At 40.8% G+C, this 23632-nt stretch overlaps 1 protein-coding gene across 10 annotated transcripts in view; it reads left to right on the forward strand.

The window, feature by feature from the left end:
- Positions 1-23632, forward strand: part of SYT1 (synaptotagmin 1) — a 514215-nt gene that overhangs the window by 17860 nt on the left and 472723 nt on the right. The gene's annotated exons all lie outside the window — the stretch shown is intronic.

Consider the following 23632-nt stretch of genomic DNA (forward strand, 5'->3'; position numbering starts at 1 on the left):
AGGACCTGTTTCCTACACAGTCCGGACTGCAGAGAATCTTACCTGGCGGCGACATGTAGATCAGCTGTTGCCAGGTCATGCCAGTCCTCAGGACACATCTGCAGTTGAGTGGTCTGACTCCACCTCTTCTGGTGAGACACCGAATCACCTGTTCCTGACTGTTCTTCTCCATTACTGCCGGCGGCTGAGATACCCCTTTGCCCAGCACGAGCTGATACCACCTCCTTACCTGTTCATGCTGCGGACCCTGAGCCCATGGTACTTTCGGGTGCAACAACACCAGAAGTTCTCCGTAATCCACCTAGAGACAGAAGGCCTCCTCATCGGCTGGATCTTTAGCTAGGGCGAACCCAGGGTTATGGGGCAAAATAATCCCCAGGGTTTAGCCGGGAATGGAGGCAGTCTACCCTCCTTCTCTAGTCTAGTGTGTGTTTTATTTAGGGGATATTCTTATTAGGGGGGGAGGAATATGTTGTGTATTTGGTTGTCATGGTTTTTGTTCCTATGGCAACTGAGTTAGATTATTAGGGGATAGCCCAGCCAGTTTCGGCCGGTTGGGTGAGCTCTGTGTCTGTAAATAAAATGGTAGTTTTGTTAGCTGTCTGCTGTCTGGCCTCAAGTGATTACTTCCTAAACCGGCTGCCCCCAAGGATTTAACATAAACCCCCTTTTACAGATGGGAGGGTGGGGGAGAACGGAGGCCCAGAGGGTTGAAGTGATTTATCCAAGGTCATTCTAGAAGTGTGGTAGAGTTTAAACCCAGGTCTCCGGTCATGGTCTTAGCCCCAACATCACTGAGGGAAGTAGAATAGAGCTAGCATATGAAAGGCTCAGTAGCCTTTCAGTAGAAAGATTTTTCTCTCAAACCCACTAGGCGCGATATAATTAAGTGGGTTTTGTTTTGTGTGTGTGTGTGTTAATAATGGCAGTGTCAAGCTACAAATCTGGTTAAAATAAAAGCAATCATATATTTATTTACTTTAATGGCGTTTAGAAGATTGTATTTCCTTAAGTCATACGTACCTTTCCCCCCCCAACCACTGGCAGAGGATTTCACTGCAATATCTTGACAGTATAAGGGAGTAGCTAGTTAAAAATAAACCACATTATTCAGAGCTCAGAGTTTGTGCGCAGTTTTTTGCCTTATTATAAAGGAACTGGTGGGTGGGTGTGTGTGTGTGTGTGTGTGTTTGCCAAATCCCTGCAGAGCTGTCAAGAAAGAACAAACTTTCTATCCTTGAGCAAGATTTTGAATGGTAATTAAAACTTTACTATTGGCTGCTTAGAAAGTTGTAAAGTTAAGAGCCAGTAAAACTTTAAATGAACACCTGACACAGTGCTTTTGAAAAAAAATGTTTTCTTTATGTTCTGAATGTGATGGGGGCAATGGTTAAAGATAAAAGGCTAGATTTTTGTCTACCTGTCTACAAGTGTTCAATAGGGAGAGGGCTCTTGCACAAGGCTGATCAATAACTGTGATTCCTGAGGCACTCTCCAGTGCACATTGAAGTCCATGGGAAAACTGTGATGGACTTCATTAAGCTTTGGATCAGGCCTGTCACATTGAAGGAACCAAGGAGTTCAGCACCAACAGTAGTGCCAGAAATATCACAGAGGGTGAGAATGATGAGGGTGGAACCATGGCTTCTCCTCTCTGCAGTCTGCAATGTTGGTCTAAGTTGACTAAGCAGTAATGGTTTTTGAGCTGTATTGTAAAAAAAAAAACCATTTAAGGTATTTTGTATTATTTGTCTGTCAAAACTTGTTCAGAAGATCTGGGTAGCTTGTGACCCCCTCAAAGTCATGGCATCACAGTTCTTTAAATGGGAACAGTATGTGATGTTAAAGCCTCGGGGTGTGAAAACATGTTTGCAGTGTAGTGCTGGAAAATATGCAGGGGAAAAGAACTCTGCTAAATAAAGATAAAAGAGAAGCTGGCAACGTGGAGAATAAGATATGATGTATATTTTAGGCTTAAAGTTTTTTTTTTTTTTTAATCTGAGACTGGCTGTTTCACAGTATCGTATATTGTAGAAAGTATATTTTTACATCAGCTGTAAAGAGGAGTGTTAAGTTAGAACAGTCTAGGAAGAGAAATTTAATACAGCATGTGAAAAATCAGATCACAGCAAAATGGTCGTCCTTGTTGATATCATTTGCCACTAAAATGTATCACTCATTTCCATCTTCCTTCAAACTAACAGCTAAATGTGATGTTTTGGTAGTTGATTTCTGGCTTATAAAGGTTAATTTAACTATATATAAATGCAAAATAGCAGCTCTACAACTGATTTCTCTACAAGTATGGTAATTCTCATGTATCTGGTTTCTCTCCCTCTCCTACTTTCCCCTCTGTATTTTGATATGCATTCATGTGAAAGAGGCCAATTATACTTTGACCATGGTATAAATAATGCAAAATTTGTTGCCATCAATAGAGGAAACAATTTATTTTTAAAAACCTGTGCCCAAACACAAGTTGAAATGTTGAGGAGGGGATTAAAAGGACCTTTTAAAAAAGAGAAATAGTTTTCATTCTCTTTATCACTTTATCACCTGTTAAAATACAGTGAAACACAATCTTAACAATTTTAGCTTAAGTTGTGTCTTTTTTTTTTTCTTGGTCTGAGTATTAAATTTGATAATGAAATCCCAGATCATCCTCTATGGGAACTGTGAGGTCAAGAGCATCTTCCATGCATTGACCTCCTCCTGTGCTGCTTCTGTAACATTGCCCTTCTGTCTTCTCTAGAGCCTGTGGAAGATGGTGCATCTTCATCCTCATTCAATGTTGGGAGATAAATGTTTACTAGAAGACACATAATTGTCCTTCTCTGGCCCTATGGAGAGTACTTGGAAAAAAATTAATACAACCAGGGACTGTTATTTTTCTGTGGTTATCTGTAGCTATCTTCAAGGGCCTGCTGTTCTCAGAGGGAGTTCTTGATAGCACAACTTCAATAGAACCATGCTACAGATTACTGGGGAAGTGGGGGAGAGCAGTCTCCATGAATAGATCCGTAGTGACATTTCCTCCCCAGCGATTTCTCCCTTGGGTTTCATTCTGGGGGAGAGTGAACTGGCTTGAAATTTGACACAATCTATACATTAACATTCAGTGGGGCTTATCAACCTCTGTAAATCAGCTTATAAAAATCATCTGTGAATCTTGCTGGACCATATGCCTGCTTCTCCCATGGTGCCTCCTATTGCAGAATCAGCATTGGCTTAAGAACTGACTTCACATAATTACTTGTTCTGTTTTCAAAAAGTGGTGCTATTAAAGGTAAAAGAACCTTTCTAATGGGAAGATAAATAAAAAACTGCATCTTCACTGGGCCTTAAAACAGGAGTAATGAGATAAGCAAGTAACTTTTTTTCTCTCTCTTTAATTTTTTTTTTTAAACAGGGAGCTCAAATTTATGCTTTTCCTCTTTATCTTGATGCTTTCATGATTGAGCTGCTTCCTTCCAGATGGCGCCTATGCGTGTAAGGACTGGAATACACATAGCTCAATCTGTTCAGCTGCAGGCCTCTGCCATCAAAGGGAGCCGTAAGTGCTGGACATGCTAGACTTTTCAGAGTGGTTCAAGAGCCCATCTCTTAGCAAACATTCTCATTTATAATGCTTTTGTTTCCAGCTACAAAGGCTTTGGAGTAGTTATATATATATATATAATCATAGAACTGGAAGGGACCCCAGTTCTATGAGATAAGGGGGTGTGTGTGTGTGTCTCTCTCTCTCTCTTTCTCTCTCTCTAGAGATATATATAATTACATATATAAACTACTCCAAAGCCTTTGTAGCTCTTTTCATAGTTGATGATGATAATACTGTTACAGGATTCAGCTGATAAGAAATGCAAAAATCCAGAGACATCTACCACCTGTCTACAGAGAGAGAATTAATTATCATTTTCAAACATGTTCATGTCACCACAGAACTGTGACCTAGCATTCCGAGTTTGCTCCAGGCCTTGATTTCTTAGCGGCCAACTTCTGTTCATTGTGTTGCTGTTAAAATGTCTGAAATGTTCAAAAACGTAGCATCATATTGGAGGAAATGCCAGAAAGAATGTTTAAATGGTTGTAAATTGGGCAAGGGACTTCTATTAAAAACCCAAAGGGATGAGGAGTTTTGATCTGAAAACAAAAACTCAACATGCTTGATCACGGAAGTGCTGGTCAATCCTGGCAAAGGACCTAATCTTACATTTTTGGGAAGCTTCAGTTTTAGTCCCTCATTGTTTATGCCTCTGGCTAGATTATGTCTAATCAGATTGAATGTCATTTTTTTTCTTAGTTTTCTCCACTCCCTCCCCTTCACTCTGATTTCCTCCCCATTTTCCCCCACCCCCTTGAAATGAATACATGTGCAGTAATAAAATTTGATTGCAAGCCAAAGAGACAAAACACATTTACCATACTTGAAGGCTCAAAAGGTGCCATGTTCATAATCAAAAAATAACTGTCAATAATACAGTAAACAAGATGATTATGTACCACATTGTTGACCCTGTGAATTTATTATTGTGATTCATTGAGTCACTCAAGTTGCTATTTGACAGTTAAAGAGGGTGAATTTTTTCAGTGCTGCTACTATATTCCCACTGGGAGGTTATAAGTTGAAAGTGTGACTAGAGAGTGTAGGCAAGCATGGAAACTACATTTTAAGACCCTGATCCTGAAAGGTGCTCTGTGCATATGGACCCTTAACCTATACAGATCCCCATTAAAGTCGGTGGGCTAGAGTGCAAGCAAAAAGATTCACCCACACAAAACATCTTGTAGCATTGGACCCTAAAGATATTGCCATCAACTGATTACAGTATGTGGACTCAATTCCTTAAGCAATAGAAACCTTCATCCATTGCTTGTTATTTCAGTCAGAGACACAAAGCCGTTTTTCTGTGCTAAGGATCATCTCAAGTACACATTATCAATATCTTTGTTTATGAAAGAATACTATAGAGATGAATAGAAAATTATATCCTTATGTAGAATTCTATGAGACATTTCAAAAAGCCTATGGAAAGAATGTCATTCTCTATGACATTCTGTTGGTTACAAATGCCTATTAAATTTGCATAAACCCCTATTGGCTTAATCCCTACTGAACACTCTATCATTGTTTTCTTATCAGAAAACATTTCAGAAATATGTTTGTTCTTCTTAAAACTGAAAAAACCCCATAGATTTGTTTGTTATTGCACGTAAGACTGTGACTGAGGCTCTTTGGTCTTGGAATCTATTTGCCTGGAAGTTTGTCTGTGTTTAGAAACATACATTCCTGAATCAAAGATACATTTGCTCTGCCATGTTACAGCAGTGCTAAAAATAATAGCTGTAAATGTATAGGTTCAGACGGCTATCACGGCAGATAGCTGCAAAAGAATGAAGAAGTCCCATGTGGAAAACATTGTCATTACTCGCATGATCTCAACATTTCCCAGAATGACGACGGTCATTTTATCGGTATCCAGTATTAAAAAGCCCAAAGAATAGAGCCCTTTGAATTGTATTTCCTGTTTCTTTAATGGTTGTTTGAGAGAAATGAAAGAGAATTCAAGGATTGCTACTTCTTACTACAATGAGCAGTAAAACAAAAGGAAAAGCAGTTCATTCAAGTCACTTGGTGATATCAGTGAGCCTTCTGTACATGTCCGTCTTTTTGGTTTCGTTTTTTTATTGCGGGGTGGGGAGTCAGAATTGATTTTTTTCTATTCTGCTTTTTGTAAAAACTAAATATATATCCCTGGATTCCCCTCCCCACACTTAAAATAACACCATAATACATGTTATGCTACAATGTTTCCCTCCACAAGTCGGAGAGCAAGGGGTTTATTTTCCTGTCAACAAGTGAAGACCAATTATATTCCAGTTTCCCTACACCGTAGGAAGTAGTGATGTATCATGCCTTTTCATTTAGGTTGTGTTTCATAGCTTTTGCAATAGATATCCTTGGGTCATACTCCCAAACTCAAGATGTGGTCAGTGTGCTACTAGGATTATTTGGTTTTGGGGGGGTGGGGGGGTTCTTTCTTTCTGCCAGAAAAGGAATTACCAGTATGTAAAATGATCCAAGAAGCCTCTTCAGTGAACAGTTTGCTTGTACTGCTATAGTTTCAGAAAAGTTGAGTGAGATAAGAGCTAAACAATTTTAATGTAATAAATGATTTGACCTCACTGCACATTCCAGGCAAGGATAGGAGCTAGTGCCCTGTAAAAAAGGCTCAGATGAATTAATCTCCTCAGTTTCTTATTGGTAAATGACAGCACTGAATAGTAAATCATTGTTAAGACTAGTGATTTAGAGTATCCAACTTAAAACACCTTTAAAAGGGGCTTCTTGTCCACATGTGCTGAGCACACACTCTGCGGAAGTCAGGCCCTGCACAAGCTCCACCCAAAGGCTATTTTAATTCATGTGTGGCAGAAGCGGAAGTACAATTGGATAAAAGCTTTATGACAGTCCTGATATAGGTCAGGAGAAAGTTAATTAGCTATTCTAGCTAACTAAGGTTCTGACTCATTGATGTACATGGAAAGATTCCCATTGACTTTGTAGACACTGAATCAGGCCTTAAATGTGTAATGGTGCTACCTAAGAGGCACAATTGGGCAGGGGCGGCTCTAGAAAATAGGCTGCCCCAAGCAGCGCGGTGTGCTGCGCCGCCCTTCCTCGGTCCCGCGGCGGGTCCCCTCTTCCCGCGGCTCCGGTTGAGCTCCCGCGGCAGGTCCACCGGAGCCCCGGGACGAGCGGACCTCCCGCGGGCACGGCTGCGGACGGTTCGCGGGTCCGGCGGCTCCGCTTGAGCTGCCGCAGTCATGCCTGCGGGAGGTCCAGCCGAGCCGCGGGACGAGCGCCCCCTCCGCAGTCATGCCTGCGGCAGGTCCGCTCGTCCGCGGCTCCGGTGGACCTCCCGCAGGCATGACTGCGGCAGGTCCACCGGCCCAGCCTGCCGCCCCCTAGATTTGGCCGCCCTAGGCAACAGCTTGGTTTGCTGGTGCCTAGAGCCGCCCCTGCAATTGGGGCACATTTTTCTCTGCTTCATGGAACTTGCTGTTTTGCCTTGACAAGTATTGAAGATCTGAGATCGAATAGGAGGTGGGGAAATTCTGGTTTATCAATTTCAGACATTAGTTGCCATAGTATTAGGATACTGATGTCCAAGTGGAGATCAGGGAGCTGTCAATGTTTGTCTCACCCCACCTTCAAGCAAGAAATGTGAAGCCAGATATTATTGACAAATAAAGAGGAGCTTTAGAAAGATGCACAAATTCTACTTTTCTGTGAAATAAATGTAATTGATTTCCCTGGGTATTGACAAATTAGTATATATGTATTAGCTACAGATCACTCAATCTGTACTGGTAAGGTGGAAAAAGCACTTTAAAGTAATCTAATATTCTTACCTAACAGTGTGCTGGTGAATAGTTTTGTCATTATTCTCATTTGTATCTGATACATATTTTACTTGGTGTTTTGCAATTGATTTGCATGTATGATGCTTTGATTTTACAAACTTGAATGAATTTCTGCATCTCCTAAAACACAAACTGCATATGACATGAAATGTTCCTTAATAGGCTTCTGTAGAGTGCCTTTCAGTACTTAGTCAAATGTTTACATGATCACTTAATCTTAAATTGCTCTGTTTTCCAATTATTTTTTTCTGTCCCTGGAAACCATAGATATGTGCAAATATCTCAGCCCAAAATCTGGAAAGGATGGTGTAAAATGTAGTTGTGCAAAGCTATCTGAAAGGCTGATTTCACCACCTTTTATATATAGGTATCAAATAAATCTTATCTATCTATCTATAAATGTATTGAATTTTAGACATACCTTAAGTAAATAAAATATATTTGACTGAGGATAGTAAGGGAGGGGTGTGTGTGGGTGTGTGTGTTTCTTTAATATTAAGCTTACATTACCAAGTAAACTGTTACTATCACTTGTACCTCTCTTCCTTGTCTCGTTGGTGAACCTTATCCAGCATTGCTATAGATTAGATTTTTTTATTATTATTACTAAGGTAACGTCTAGGAACCCCAGTCATGGGCCAGGGTTCCATTGCGTTATAGGAGCTCTACAAACTCAAAACAAGAACTTTGCCACAAATAATTTACAATTCTAGCATACTTATTTCAATCTTAATATAATCTGAGGCCAGTTCTAGATTTGCTAGAGTACTTAATTTTGTTTTGTTTTTTGAGGTAGCCAACGTGCATAAGAATATCTAAATATCAACAAAGCCAATTAACAATACACGTTTGCTAAATAATAAGATAAAATATCCAACCCAAATTCTTCAGGCCTTATCTAGGCAAAATTCCCAGTGATTCTGAATAGGCATCAAATAAATCTCTTCTTCCCGTTAACAGTCCCTGAAGTATTTCTTTTGCTCCATGTGTTGGCTATCTTGTGCTCTCAACAACTGCTGAGTTTACTTTCTCATTTTCCCCAGCCGATCAGAAGTAAGAATATAATACAGATAATTAGCTCCTAGCTGAATTGTGTTCTATGGAAGATTTATTATAAAGCCATATTTTTCTCTGGAATATGCAAGGGTGGGAACCCCCTCCCCCAAAATCTATCACTTATGAGAAGATGGAATATTTGTTTTAAATCAACATAATATGTACTAGGTGAAATAAACTCCAACCCTTTTCACACCTTCATGAGATAAAATCACTGGCCATTTCATGAAACAAGATCTCTTTTTATTAGAACTATCCACTGTATGTGTGTAGATAAATAGGATCATTCTTAAATGTATTCTAGCTAAGGCCCAATACAGTAATACATGGAACCACTTCTTACTATTAAACATGTGAATAGTCCCATATGACCTGAGATTAGTTTTCTATTTAGGGATTTTGTTATACATTGCAGTGAGACTGCTCATATAATCTTAGTTACGTGCATTTAAGAGCTTTGCTGGATTTGCTGATTCAAAGTCCATTGAAGTCAGTCTACACTAGACTTTTTGTTAACCTCAGGTTGATTGCTAATTAACTCAAGGTAGTTGATGAGATGCATCTGAAACTGCTCTATAATAATTTATTAATACTGGATGTTGACTTGATTAAGAGGATGTTTGCTATATGAATATATTGGATAAACTGAATAAAGGGATGTTTAGAAAAGCAGGCAGGACAGACAAGAGTACAGTAGAACCTAAGCATTAAGAACACCCCTGGGAATGGAATGTTCATAATGCTGAGCAAACAGTAGGACATTTATTTATTTTATTTCCTACTGTTTTTAAGAAGGCTGCCTGGTCGCTACATAGCACTAGTCACAGGCTCCCACAGGGGAGAATCATGGGTACCTGAACTCAGTTGGGTTTACAGGGTAAGCACAGTGGATTTGGAGTGGATCTGCAGCCTAGGGTCCAGTCTAAGAGTGGGAGAATTCCAGCCCAGGACAGGTAAAGCTATAAGGCCTAGCACCTGCTATAAGGGTGCCCTCAGAGGGGACACAGATGCAACTAAACCTGTAACTGTACATTTGTAAGGGCTAGTGTGGTTACCCTCAATGTGTGTATTCTGGAACAAACCCTAGGTAAAGCACAAACATTGTTTTCCCTGGAAGAAGCATGTGGAGATGGTCCACACTGGTCTTTACAAAAACATTAACTACCTCAAGTTAATTGGCTATCCGTTAACTCAGTGTAAAAGAAGTCTAATGTAGATATATCCTCAATGACTATAGTGAGTTTTGGAGTAGACATGAGTTGTGTTTGGTGTTTTTTTTTTTTAATTGGGTTCTTTTATTTGCCTTCTGGTTTTGCTTCTTTTTTAGCTTGGCAGAGGGAGTCACTTTTTCAAGCTATTCTCTATAACCATGAGAGGTAGAGCCTCTCCCACCCACCCCCCACCCTTTTTTTTTTAAATGCAAAATGAGATTCTGGCATAATCATGTGACTCTAAGAGCTGAGACTTTAAGATATTGTAAGATATTGCAAATATTGTAAGACATTCAGTAAAATCTTGAGATTGACAATACTGCTGTGATTTTCTCTTTCCTGTGTAACCCACAAACAATACATGATTAAATCCCTAATATAAAACATATCTCACAATGCATGCTATTAACGTTTAAATGGTAATTCCAGTTAACAATAGAACATACTGAAAGTGTCTTTAAAAATGTAATAAGTGATTGTGTAACAATGTTCTAAGAAAATGTCACTGAATCAAGAATTTGTTTCCCTAAATAATCCCTAATGGACAATGATGCTAGGGTTTTAAAAAAAAAACAAAAACCTCTTTTAAACAAGCAATTATAGAACAGTCGATGGCAGGTTTTGTTATTAACCATTGCACTTATTTACTGAAAGTTACTTAAGACTTGACTTGCCTGCACAAGAGTAAAACACACTAACATGCTGCACTTTCATTTCCCTGAGTAGACCCTTCTGGTGAGCTCTAAAAGGTATGTAGTTTGCACGAACATAGGAATGTTTGAAACAGGACTAAATTAAGTCTAAAAAAGTACCTAGTATGTGTGCGCCAGCAGGATCTACGTGGCAGTTAGAGCACATGTTAGAATGCTTAACAAATCACAAACCACTTTGCCAGCTCTGTGAAGACAAGCCCTTAGCTCATTAGAAGACCAGTGGCATTCAGTAGGGAAAAGTAAATAGGCAAGAAATTTTTTTTGTTTTTGTTTTTTGCACCACAAGAGAAGAGTAATTCTCAGCATGTTTTTAATATCCCAAAGGCCTAGCAGTCTGTCTAGAAACAGGCAAGAATGTTTGTCAGCAATTTCTCTAGAAAGGTGCAGTAAAATTTGAATTATGTTTAAGGGAGCACTTTTAGAAGTTCAAGAATATTTTCTTTTTCTTTTTTGTATCTTTGGAGAAAAAAAATGAACTGAGATGCAAGTTGTCTCATGCTTGACTTATAAGATGCCTAAAGGTGATGCTCAACCTTTGTAGTTCAGAACCAAATTCATTTTTTCTCATTAAGGACTAAAAGTTTCATTCCGTTGCAGATCGTGGAGCAGTATACAAAATACATAATTTTTAACCATATATTTCCTTATATCAGCTTCATGACTGAGCAGCCAGTAGCTCTTCTGACGTATGTTGTTTCTTGTCACATTGTTCATGATTAAAAATGTTAGCTAGCTAGCTTTACTGTCTTGTCTTTTATGATCTACTTGAACCTTACAGATTTAGTGAATCCCTCCGGAACACACACTGGGAATAAACCCTTTTATAATGTGCCTGAGGCATACTTACGTGATATGATTAAAAACAAGGAAACTGTTCAGTTCAGCCTACCACGTTAGAACCAAAGTTCACCAATTTCACTATACAAAGCCAGCATAGATTCCATTGTGTTACTAGCATGTTACCACTGTTTTTTTAAAAAAATTTTGTTATAAATTCAACCTTTTAAGTTTAGTTTCTAGCTATCTAATTTCATGAATGTGTTGTCTGAAACCTTTCTTTATCAATTATTCTGAGACAAAAAGCCATCACAGGGAATAGAAATAGTGTTACATTTTTATACGAGTTAGAAGCTTGTATATTTCTGTTAGTATAATAGTACTTCATATATTATTGGAAAAAAAATTGACGCCTATATTTGGCTCTGGGGCCTGAAAATGTGCAACAGTTAAATTAGTAGATAGCGAAGAACTGACTAAAAAGAACTGGAAGAATATGCAACTGAAAGTGATCTTTTGTAGTAAGTGTCAAACAAGTCAAGGACAGTTTCCAGTAGTCTTTGTTAGGCTAATGAGGAAATATTAGCCAAATGTCACAATAAGAAAAGAAATACAAAAATTAAGATTGGAACTTGAAAAAGAAACTGAAAAATAGCAATAGATGGAGTGCGCAAATGGAAAGAAAAAGGAAATAGCTTTATCTACTAATAAAGATATTTAAAGGAACCAGTAGCCTGGACATTAAATGAAAGAGGGGTCTTCTGTATAGTATCTGAACTAGAGGGTGTAGTCCTGGTGGTGACTGATGGAGATTGTGGCATTAGATGGCTCAGGAGAATGAGACTTGGAGAGGAGACTTTTGAACAAGGTGTTTCCAGAAGTTCTGCAACTTTGTGGGGATCTGCTTCCAGATATGACTGTCAGCAGTGCCTTGCACCAGAAGGTACAGGATTCTCCAAGGTTCCCAATCACCAGAGTGATGTAAAATGGGATGCTAAAGAATTTTAGTAGTTCCAGCTATGCTAGTTGTACAGAAAATATGGGAAAAATAATGAAGGAACAGCCAGAACTTTTTCTGGTTTCTTATCCTCCTGGATAGATGAGCCCAGTTACGATGATTCTGACAGACGTTATAATGCTGGGTTTTACTGTGATCAGTGAGTACTGGTAGGAAATTTAAATCCTCAGCCAAACATTCTGATTCAGAATTCTGCATCCAATTCAGAGTTCTGAAGATTCTGTCCAGGAAGGGATTTTTGGCTGCCTTTTCCCCCCTGAAATGATAGATGGGCTCAAGATTCTAAAGTCTCTTTGGGCTAAATTCTCTTTGGGTTTCTAGGAGACTTGCACTGTGAATGTGATGAAGTGGCTGTAACACTTTGGATGTTAAAACATTATTGCTTGTGACACTTTTTCTTTCTTCTTTTTAGCTTTTATGGTTAAAGATCTGTGCACTGTTCTAGAAGTTATTTGAAATCAAGAGCATATGTTGATTGCAGCTGAAGAGATCATGAGGCAGATTTTCAAAAGTGCTTGCCACCTAATAGCCCTCATTTTAAATATTACCATACCCAAGTGTTGAAAAATCATGTTAACTTCCTGCCCCCCCCACCACCAAAATTAGATTGGCTTAAAAACCTTGACGTTTTAAAAATTGTAGGTTCTTTTTATTTGTCTTCTGATTTTTGAGCCTTTTTTGGTGCAACCATGAGGACTTGAAACCTTTTCGTTAAATGAAAGCTGATATTTTTCACATCATGGCATGACTGCAGGAGCTTGAGGCTTTTAAAAAACACCAAATATTCCAGGACTTGCACTGCTTTTTGTGAGCATGAGAATGGCATATTGAAAGAGCTGATCATTGAATGGAATACTTAATTATGTTCTGCTGGTCCTAAAATCTGAATTCTAGAAATTAAAAACAAATAAATTAAAATAAATAAGTAAATAAATCTGGCCAGCTGCTGTTCTCATCCAAAGTTATGATATACCGAAAGAACTTAACAAAAATATAGTTGACTGACCATCATGGTTCAATGGAGTTCAGTTAGTTGGATTCATACTGTTTACTGCTACAGTAGTATGTCAATTTGGTTGTGATTTTAATGTTCAATAAATACTTCATACTTACATGATTGCCACTGATACATCATGGCAAATTCAAAATGTTGCATCTAGGCACACATCAATGTTGATATGCAGTTTTGATTAGAATTGGAAATCAAATTGATTCAAGTGTAATTGATTATTGATGGTATCTATTTGTTAAAATTAATGTGTCAAATTTTGTTTCCTGTCAATTTCCTGGTAGTGGGATTGCACGGGTGTAACCGAGAACAGAATTTGGCCCTCTGATTGTTCTTGTCATTTACTTTAGAACTTTGAGGCAGATTAAAAGATTACATTTGGACCACAGTGAGAATTTCTGATCTATAAATGAATAAAGAGGTATAATGATAGCAATACATTAATTTCTAATAAACATGTACAGTAAGAATACTGTACATTCATGTTACTGAAGTCAATGGCAAACCCCCCATTGACTTCAGTGCAGGAAGGATCAGGCCATGAATATGTTTATGTATGTGTGTATTATAGGTAGAGCTGGTATTAACATCTATAACTAAGGTTTCCTGACACTTCCCATTACAAGACCTGTCTTCAGTTGCTTATAACTCTGCCAAACTGAAATAATTCAGGTGGAGTATCTACTTGAGGCTCTCTTTTTTATTATTATTATTTTTTAAAGTTTCAGCTAAAATGGTTAATCTGTTTCCAAGAATGAGACTAGGGGAAAATACAGTGGTTTGCCCATGTTAAATAAACCCATTTAGTTAAGAAGCTTGAGCACCTCCATGATTTGGAGCAGGGACTTGAAATTTGGTATGGAGGTCATCCTGGTGTCAGGGATTTGCCTTTTGCCAACCCTGTGAAAATCCACCAATTTTGGTAAAGTTAACAGCCTTTGAAAAATCTCTGTGCACACATGTTCAGTAGTCTTGTTAGAGTTTGGCGCACAAATTCAATGAAGATTCTGTATGTGCTGAGCATGCTTATCCCTTTGCAGCTCCTAGGTGCCAACCATACTGCTCATGTGCTAGCCATCCCAGGGGTTGAGGACTTTCTGTGGAATTGCTCCTCCTGGCTAACAGTGACTACTCTGGCATGGGGCACAGGAAATGAGTACAGGGAGACAGTCTTTCTTGTACAGTCAAAGCTCCCTTTTCTGACGCACAGGCAATGTGTAAGAGGAAGCAGCCTGACTCAAATGTAGAGGGGACAAGAGGTTGACCTGGGCTGGGGGTGATGGCAGAGAGAATAGATTGGGATGAGGAGCCTTGGCAGGGGACACTGGAACCAGGAGCTAGGACTGGCTGGGCTAGGCGACTGCAATAGGGTGCCAAAGGAGATGTGGTGGTGGTGGTGGTAGTAGTCCTTGGGAGTCAGTGGGGTGAGGGTTCAGACTGGAGGAAGAGCTGAGCAGGGGGATGCTGGGACTGGCTTGGAGAGGAGCCTAGAACAAGGAGTGAGGAAGGGGAAAGGCTGGGGGAGGAGGGACTGGAACTGGAAGTGTGAGGAGAAGACAAGGAAGGACAAAAGAGATCAGGCTTCGGGAGTACAGAGCAGGAAGGTCTGTGACCACAAGACACTGCCTTTCAGAACCTGGAATAGAACCCAAGATTCCAAACTGTCACTGTTCCTCTGTTAGCCAATATCGGTGAAATCTACTAGCAAAACATGCATTCCATCCCAATCCTTGTAGCTGGCTCACATAAAGGGCAACATACCTGTAAGGTACCTGTAAAGCTCTGAATGAGAATGGCCCTGGTTATATCTGAGATCTTTTCCCTGAGCCACCACCTGATAGGTATTAGTGGGCAATCAAAACTTTGCTGTGGCAGGTTTAACAGTGTGGAACTTGCTCCCTCCAGTTCATTTCATCTCGCCCATTTAAAAAAAAAACAAACCTAAAAATTTACTCTCTTCAGAGCTCTTTTTAAATTACTATCCTGGTCACTGCACGCCACAACATAATCACAACCGCTGGCTACTGCAAGAGTCGGTCCACTGCTCCAGCCATGGTGAGTAAGGCCACAAGGCATGGGGCGAGAGGTCTTGTGCTGCAGCTTTTTTGAAGACATCCTTGGGATCACAGGTTGGAACTGCAACCTAGCAACCTCCATGTTGCCTGAGAACAGGCACCAGTGTAAAGTTACCCAAATAGGTTTTTTTTGTTTGTTTGTTTGTTTTTTACAAAAGCAGCACCAGGTTGGGGGCAGGGGAGGGCGGAAAGGGAGACAAATGGGAAGCCGCCCCCCATTTTTAAGTGCAGATTGCAATACATGGTGATCCCTTACAACCATGGCACATTTAGGAAAGTGTGGTGGTGTGACCCATATTTCACCAAACAGGGTGTGGATTCCTTGTTTAATTGTTTGAGGTTTAAGGGCTAGCATTGAAAACTTCCCCCATTTCCCCTAGGTGACTCTATGTGATATCACTCTCCTGAGGGTAACACAGGCAGCAAAGGAGCAGATGCTGCAAGCGTCTGGGTACCGACCTGGTCCTTATGCTGTAATGCTGTGTTCTGCTATGATGCCAGCAGAGTTAATACTGGAGTGGAGAGGGAAAGTGTCATACCATGGTGGACGAAATAAGGCAGCCCTTCCCAGAAACCTTCTGCAAAGGATTGAAGAGTACCTCCATGAAAGTTTCCTAGAGATCTCCATGGAGGATTCCCAAGCCATCCCTGTGCACATAAACAGTCTTTTTCGGAGCGCACGCTCTGCATAGCTGGCGTGGCCATCAATTCCCACTACACCTACTTTTTGTTAAGATTAAACATACATGCTATTATTTTTTTTAACTCCTACAGTTTGACTGGAAATGTGTACTCACCAGAGGTATGTTCCCCAGCATGGGGGGAGGGATAGCTCAGTGGTTTGAGCATTGGCCTGCTAAACCCAAGGTTGTGAGTTCAATCCTTGAGGAGGCCACTTAGGAATCTGGGGCAAAAATTGGTCCTGCTAGTGAAGGCAGGGGGCTGGACTTGAGGACCTTTCAAGGTCCCTTCCAGTTCTAGGGGATTGGTATGTCTCCAATTATTACCTTAATTACCTTAGCATCAGGCTCCCCTGCCAACTCGTCATGTGAAGGGATGGGCTCCGGGGTAAAAAACAGTTCTTGATGTCGGGGAGAATGGATCCTTTGCTTGCCTGCCTCACATTCTCCTAGTCAACAATGTCATCCTCATTGTTGCTTGAGGTCACACAGGGCTCCTGGGAGGTATCCACAGAGCATTTTGGGGTAGTGGTGGGGTTGCCACTGAGAATGGCATGCAGCTCCTCAGAAAAGCAGCATGTCTGTGGGGCAGCACCAGAACTACTGTTCACCTCCCTTGTCTTCTGGCATGCTTGCTGAAGCTCTTCTATTTTCACACGGCACTGCTGCATGTCCCTGTTGTAGCCCTTCTCCCTTGTGCCCTGTGCTATTGTAACCCACACACCTCCTGGGTGTGCTGTTCTGTCCCATCTAGTGGCTCCAAGACCACTTAGAGATTAATGAGTTTGCTCTACAGCCTTAATTAACAATCAGTTGGCTTTTAGCTCATGTGGTAGAGACTCATGCTTTAAGCTCCAGAGACCCCAGGTTTGATCCTGCCTGCTGACAACCGGGGTCTGTTGGCATTGCACTATCTTGGCATTTCTTCGTCTGGATAGGAGCTCTGCCTGCACAAACTCTTCTTCCTACAGAGCAATAAGATCCACCACCTCCTGTGTACTCTATGCTGGAGCACGTTTGCGGCCTTGAGTCTCAATGATCAGCTATTCTATGCTTATCAAACAGGAAATGAAAATTCAAAAGTTTCCGGGACTTTAACAGGGGAGTGACTGTTTCCTGTGTACCTGGCTGACGTGCGGTGGAGTTGAAAGTGCTCTCCAGAGCGGTTACAGTGGAGCACTGTGGGAGACCTCCTGGAGGCCAATTCATTCGAATTACACAATTTCCATCTTGACCCGTGGATGTCGAATCAAGCGGTACGACCTCTCGCTCAGGTGGAGTACAGAAGTCAACTTTACAGGCCACTTAGGTCAGCGGAAGGGACTCAGTAGTGTAGACACATATTATTAGATCGACTTAATGAGGCTTATGTCAACCTAAGCTTGTAGGGTAGACCAGGCTACAGTGGGGTTTTTCTCTCATCACCTGTTGTATGACTTGAACAATAAGCTTCCATTAAGCAATTGATATAAATTGGGGAAAATGTATGTGCTTATCTTAAAAACTGTAGGGTGTAACCAGCCCAAAAAATGAAGTTAATTCATTCAGTAATAGGTCTTTGTTCATTGCTTAGTCTCACAAATTCACATTGATTTTCCTGTGAAACTAATTTTCATAGTGTGTGCTATTTAATAATAATAAAAAGATTGTTCAGTTTATAAAAGCAGATCTGCTTCTTAGATGACAGTTAAATGCAACTAAATAGAATAGTTTTTTTATATATTAATATGAGAGAAACTTGTAGAATCTGTTAATTTAAAAAGTTATATGCAACTTATTATCCAAAGTTGTTATCCACTTCCGCTGGCAAGATAAAATAAATGACAGTATAATGTTGCATTATTACTCTGTTTCTGAATAATATTGAGATAGAAAATGTCTGAACTGGTATACAGATACCTGTTGGCTACTTATTTTTTGGTTTCTTTGTTTTGCTTGTTTGTTTTTTACTGCATGTTGCATAAAAGTAAACGATAAAATCTATGGGTGTTTTAGGTTACCTTGACTACTATTCATTAATTGAAGAGCACCATCAGATTGGAAATTTATAGGATCTTTCCTGGGATTTATTCCATAATCTGGATTATTTTCTTTGTTGTATAAATGAAAGCAGTTTGAAGATCTGAGCCTTTAAAATAAGCCAATTGCCTTAAAGTCAGAATTAGTTGAACAAGCAAGTGGCCTTTTATTGTATTACAAGGATAGTTGAAAATGGTCTTTAAATCCTGCTTTATCTTTCTCTAGCTAAAAAAAGCTCAAATTAGAGTGGCTGGGTTAACTCTTTCATCAAGAATGATCAGAACATAGAAGGGCTGAGCAATGAACACAAGAGAACAGCACTAGAGAGAGAAAGTATGCCAATCTATGAAAAACTGACCAACATGGAATCTATTTGGAAGATAAGAATTCTACTAAGCTAAAAAAAATTAAATATTAATAATTTGTCTTCTGTCTTTTTATGTTGAAAAAATCATTTAGAAAAGGAGATGCAGTTGTTGTTTTGTTTTAAATATGTCTGATTTCTTAGGATAAAGTGCTTTAAATCATCATATATTAGACCAAATATTCCAAACAAGATAATGATGTTAGCAGAGTAATTGTGACTTGACTTCCAGTAATAACCAATTTATTGGAAGTAATCTCATAGCCCACAAGCCACATCTGCTCCGTCAGGCCTTTTAATCTGGCCCTCGAGCTCCCGCCTGGGAGCGGGTTTGGGGGCTTGCCGTGTGGTGCCCAGAAGCAGCAGCTTGTCGCCGTCTCCAGCTCCTATGCGTAGGGGTAGGCAGGGTCTCTGCACGCTGCCCCTCCCCAACTGTTGCCCCCTGTAGCCCCCATTGGCCGTGGTTCACAGACAATGGGAGCTGCAGGGGCGGCACCTGCGGACGGGCAGTGCACAGAGTCACCTGGCTGCGCCTCCATGTAGTAGCCAGAGGAGGGACATGCCGCTGCTTCGGGGCACTGCTTAAGGTAAGCATTGCCTGGAGCTTGCACCCCTGAGCTCCGCCCGTGCCCCAACCTTCTGCCCCAGCCCTGATCCACTCCTGCCCTCCACACCCCTCGGTCCGAGCCCAGAGCACCCTCCTGCACCCCAAACTCCTCATCCCCAGCCTCACCCCAGAGCCTGCACCCCCAGCCAGAGCACCCCCACAGATACACACACACACACACACACACACACACACACACACACACACACACACACACACACCCCAGCTCGGAGCCCTCTCCCACACCCTGAACTCATTTCAGTCCGCACCCCAACCTCCAATTTCGTGAGCATTCATGGCCTGCCATACAATTTTTATACCTAGATGTGGCCCTCAGGTCAAAAAATTTGCCCACCCCTCTCATAGACTGATTCTGACTTGGGGTCTAAATGTTTAAATGTATTTCAACTGGTATAAAATTATAACAAATTTCATCTTTGTAATCTCCTTCAGGTTTCCATTGGGCTGAACACTAAGTGCTTTCTTCTTACATGAACCTCAGTGAGTCTACAAAACTATAATAATCTGAGGTCCCTGGATCTGACTGTTAAAACACAGCACCACACCACTTGCACAGGTCCCATCTGCTACAGGAGAATTTATGCGTGTTTGTTAAATGGCAGAATTTGTCCCACCAGTGTGATACACTAGATTATTCAGCTATACCAAAAGGAGGACAGGAGACACTTGATAAAGATTTAATCAGGCCGCAACTTTATTAGATGTCTGGGACTACCTGACAAATGAGAGTGTACAGTGCAGGAAATTCCATGTCCATTCAAATAAGTACTTGGGGCTTCCACCAGCCCCCACTTCATTTTCCATCCAGGTTCCCCAGCCAACCCATGGCTGGGACCTTACCACCCAACCCCTCCACTCCTCCCCAAGAGTTAAGGGCGACTATAAGAAAGGGGGTTGGCTCCCTGCCATACCAATCATAGGAGCCCTAAATCCTCCCCCACACATTTTGTTCCTTTAAGAAGCACCTCCTTTTAAAGTTCTTTAGCAAGGCATTTTTCTGGTCATTGGGTGCCTTCCCTATGGAGTACCTGCACTGGACATTTTTCTGGTCATTGGGTGCCTTCCCTATGGAGTACCTGCACTGGACATCCATCCCACACTTACATAAAGTGTGTGACATCATAGCTTAACTCCTTCTCACCATAATAGGTCCTCCCTGACACCATAATAGGTCCTGGAGAATGTGGGGGGAAAAAACCCCACCAATTCGCTCGATACCCACAGCAGGTCCTAACCCAATCTGATATTTATCACATCGAGGGGAGAGAGGGTGGGTGCTGCCTTGCCTGCTGTGTGGCAAAAGGGCTTCTAACGCCAGGGCTTGCACCTTTTAAAGCCTTCCACCCTTATGCTCCCAGGGGATGAGTCAGCATCGCCAAGCTGACCACCAGCCACCTTTTTACAGCAGTTTCTGACCTCCAGACCCCTTCTTCCCCCTCCCCGCCCCATAAAGCACTGCTACCTTCCTCCGGCAAGCCCAGACAATGTCCCCTCTGCTTCGGGTGCAGTGCGGCCAACCTCCCTAATCTGCACTTTCCTAAACCACACCGTTTATAATCTCCACAAATATTGGTGGTCTCTCGTCATTTCTCAGGAAAGATTTAATAGCGAATGCTAATAGCTCTATGATAAAAGCTAGTACAGTGCATTTACTATTATACAAGGAAGCATTATCATGAATAATTAAACTACAAGTGACAAAATAAATGCGTACATTTAGCAATGCCTTTTTGTTTGTTCATTTAGGGTCAGATTTTCAAAAGTGCCTAGGTGACTTTCAATGGTACTCCTAAATAATGTAGAGTCTTCTGAAAATCCAACTTCTGTTCATTAATTTGCAAACTTCTGTAATTTGCAGTAAGTCTTCCACTCAAGGTTCAACTGAACATTGGTAGATGATAATGAATTCTTAATGAGAAACATTCACTACCTTCCCATATATAATTGTATCTATCAAGGACACTGACATTTTTTGTATTGTATTTCTTTCCATTGCAATATTCTAAAGGCCTAATTCCTACTTTTGATCACTGTAGACATCTTTGGGTAATGTATAACCAAAAGTAACAATGAACCAAATTTCTCATTCCATAATTTACTCTGCATGTGCTACTATGTGAACCTATTGGTCCAGACATCAGTATAGGCTACTTGCCAATTCCCCTTTACCCATGTGCAACACATGTGGGTTGACAGAGCTGCATATTTCATGCTCAGATAAACCTATAGGAAACCCAAAAATATTTAACCATAGAGATGGGACAATAGGCCATTCTCTACCACACCTTTGGAATTTCAGCTCTGGGCTTGGCACCTCACACTAGGTCTAGGCACCAGAATTGAGAGTAGGGAAACTGCCTCTCCTGTGCTCTTAATGACTGCATGCTGGGCCCAGGCTTCATGCAGGAGGAAGCTGCCTGCTTTGACCATAATGAGAGAACAAGATCCAGACCAGGGAGAAGGGCGTAGAAACTGGTGCAAGGATCTTAGGGGGAGTGGACATTGTGATTGAACAAGGACCTCTAGGAAGGAGACTGAAACTTTGAGCCAGTGGGGACAGGGAATGAAGGTGGGAGAGGACTGGCGGTCAGAATTGGGAGCGAGAGACAGAATGGTTGAGGAAGTGGGGTGGGGGAAGAGTGGACTGGGGATAAGGACCAAGAAGGAGGGTGGGGTGCTGCAATGGCTGTCAAGGAGACTGGGATGGGGAGTTTGGAGGAGTGAGAGTAGTATTTTCTGGGGAAGAAGACTGGGACTTGGGAGTAGGATGAGAAGCCTGAGGACTGGAGACTGAGAGTGTGTAGGCAAGGAGAATGGGATTGGGAAAAGGAGCTGGGGGTATAGAAGAGACAGGTCAGAGACAGTTTGGAGGGAACAGGGCAGAAGGGGTCAAGCTTAGGAGGAATGGGCAGAAGAGGCTGTGCCCAGTTAGACCATACACCCCTCCAGAGCCAAGATTCTTGAGTGTATGCCATTCCTTTGCTATCAGTCCATATCTGTACTGCCAAATGGCAAGGTGTCCCATCCCCCTTCTAGTGACAAAACCTGCCAGATCTGAAGATCATATGTGCTGGTTCACATGGAGTATGACAACATACTATTGGTATCAGTTACTCCATTAGCTCAACTGACAGAGGACGGTGTGGTTAATCTAAAAATGCCATCCATGATGATGAACAATGTGAGTAGCAATATACCACACGATGGACCTTCTATTTGCTTTAAAAATCTACACAATTACACAGAAACTCTCTATATTAAAAGAACATTATTAAGGTTACAATATCAAGCACTCAAAATTTAGGAAATGCCAGAATTAAGGTTGTCTGTGCATATTAATTCACTCTCTTTGTGAATATATGTTATGATAATTCCATGATCACCTACTATTTTTTCCTGGCTTTGAAAGAATCTAAAAATTAATGAAAGAATTTCAACTTGATGATTTGATATAGTCATAACTATAAAACTGCATAACTGACTCTTCAAACTTGAATTCAACTTATCTGAGAAAACCTTAATGCTGAGTTGCCTTATCACAGAGGAATATTTATAATAAAAATAGTTCTCTGCATTTAATAGTATAATTTATTTATAGGCTTTCCTATGGTGATTGAGTGCCTCACAAACATTATTGAATGTCTTGCAATACCTCCAAGAGCGTTATGACTTCCTCACTTCATTGACATCATTGAGACCAGCAGGTGCTCAGCACCTTTGAGAAGCAGGTCAAGTTTCTAAAATGAATGGCCACTTTTGAAAATATTGGCTTATGTGACTTGCTCTTCACCATATAGTGAATTAGTGGAAAAGATGAGAACAGAGCCCTGATTTTTTTTGAGTCTCAGTACAAACTTTTAACCATGGACCCATGCTACCACTTTTGGACTTGCATAATTGTTGAAGCATTTCACAACTATTAATGAAGTAAGCCTTGCAACACCTATTTGAAGAAGGCAAGTGGTGTTATCCCCAATTCACAGATGAATAATTTTAAAAGGGCATGTCTGTTTTCACTCTGCTTCCACAAAAAAACCTTTGCAGATGTTAAACAACTTGCACAAGGTCACACAGGAAGTCAGGCAAAAGTGAGAATAGAGTTCAAATCTTCAAATACTAGTCCCATGCCATAACTGCAACATTCAACCACATATTGGGGGAATACGTTTTGCCATGTTCAGCCGCTAACTCAGCACCTACAGTGAAGTTAGTTCAAAACAAAGCACTTCACAGTTCAGTTTGTTTGTTTTTATTTCAAGTAATCCTAATTCTAAAATTACTGAATTTATGTTAATTTTCTTCAGGTTTGTTTTGAAGATGTCAATCTTCACTTAAAAAACCCTTAAACTTTTTAAAATATCTGGCCAGCTCTGAAGAGCGTGGTTTTTGTTTGTTTGGTTTTTGTTTTTGTTTTTTTTAAATATGCTCACATGATTTCTTAAGCACTGGCATATTTTGTCCAGTCAGGCTCTCTGCTCCCCATAACAGAAGCGTTGATAATGGTACCCATCACAAGCTCTGACAGAGAATTTGCCCAGATGTTTGTGGAAGTAATCCTTCTAGTCTAAGGGCTGCTCTACACCTAAAATTTAGGTCAACCTAGCTACGTCACTCAAGGGTGTGAAAATTCACCACCCTGAGAGATTTAGCTAAG

This window comes from Mauremys mutica, chromosome 1 (genome assembly GCF_020497125.1).
Source record: "Mauremys mutica isolate MM-2020 ecotype Southern chromosome 1, ASM2049712v1, whole genome shotgun sequence".
NCBI classification, from domain to species: Eukaryota; Metazoa; Chordata; order Testudines; family Geoemydidae; genus Mauremys; species Mauremys mutica.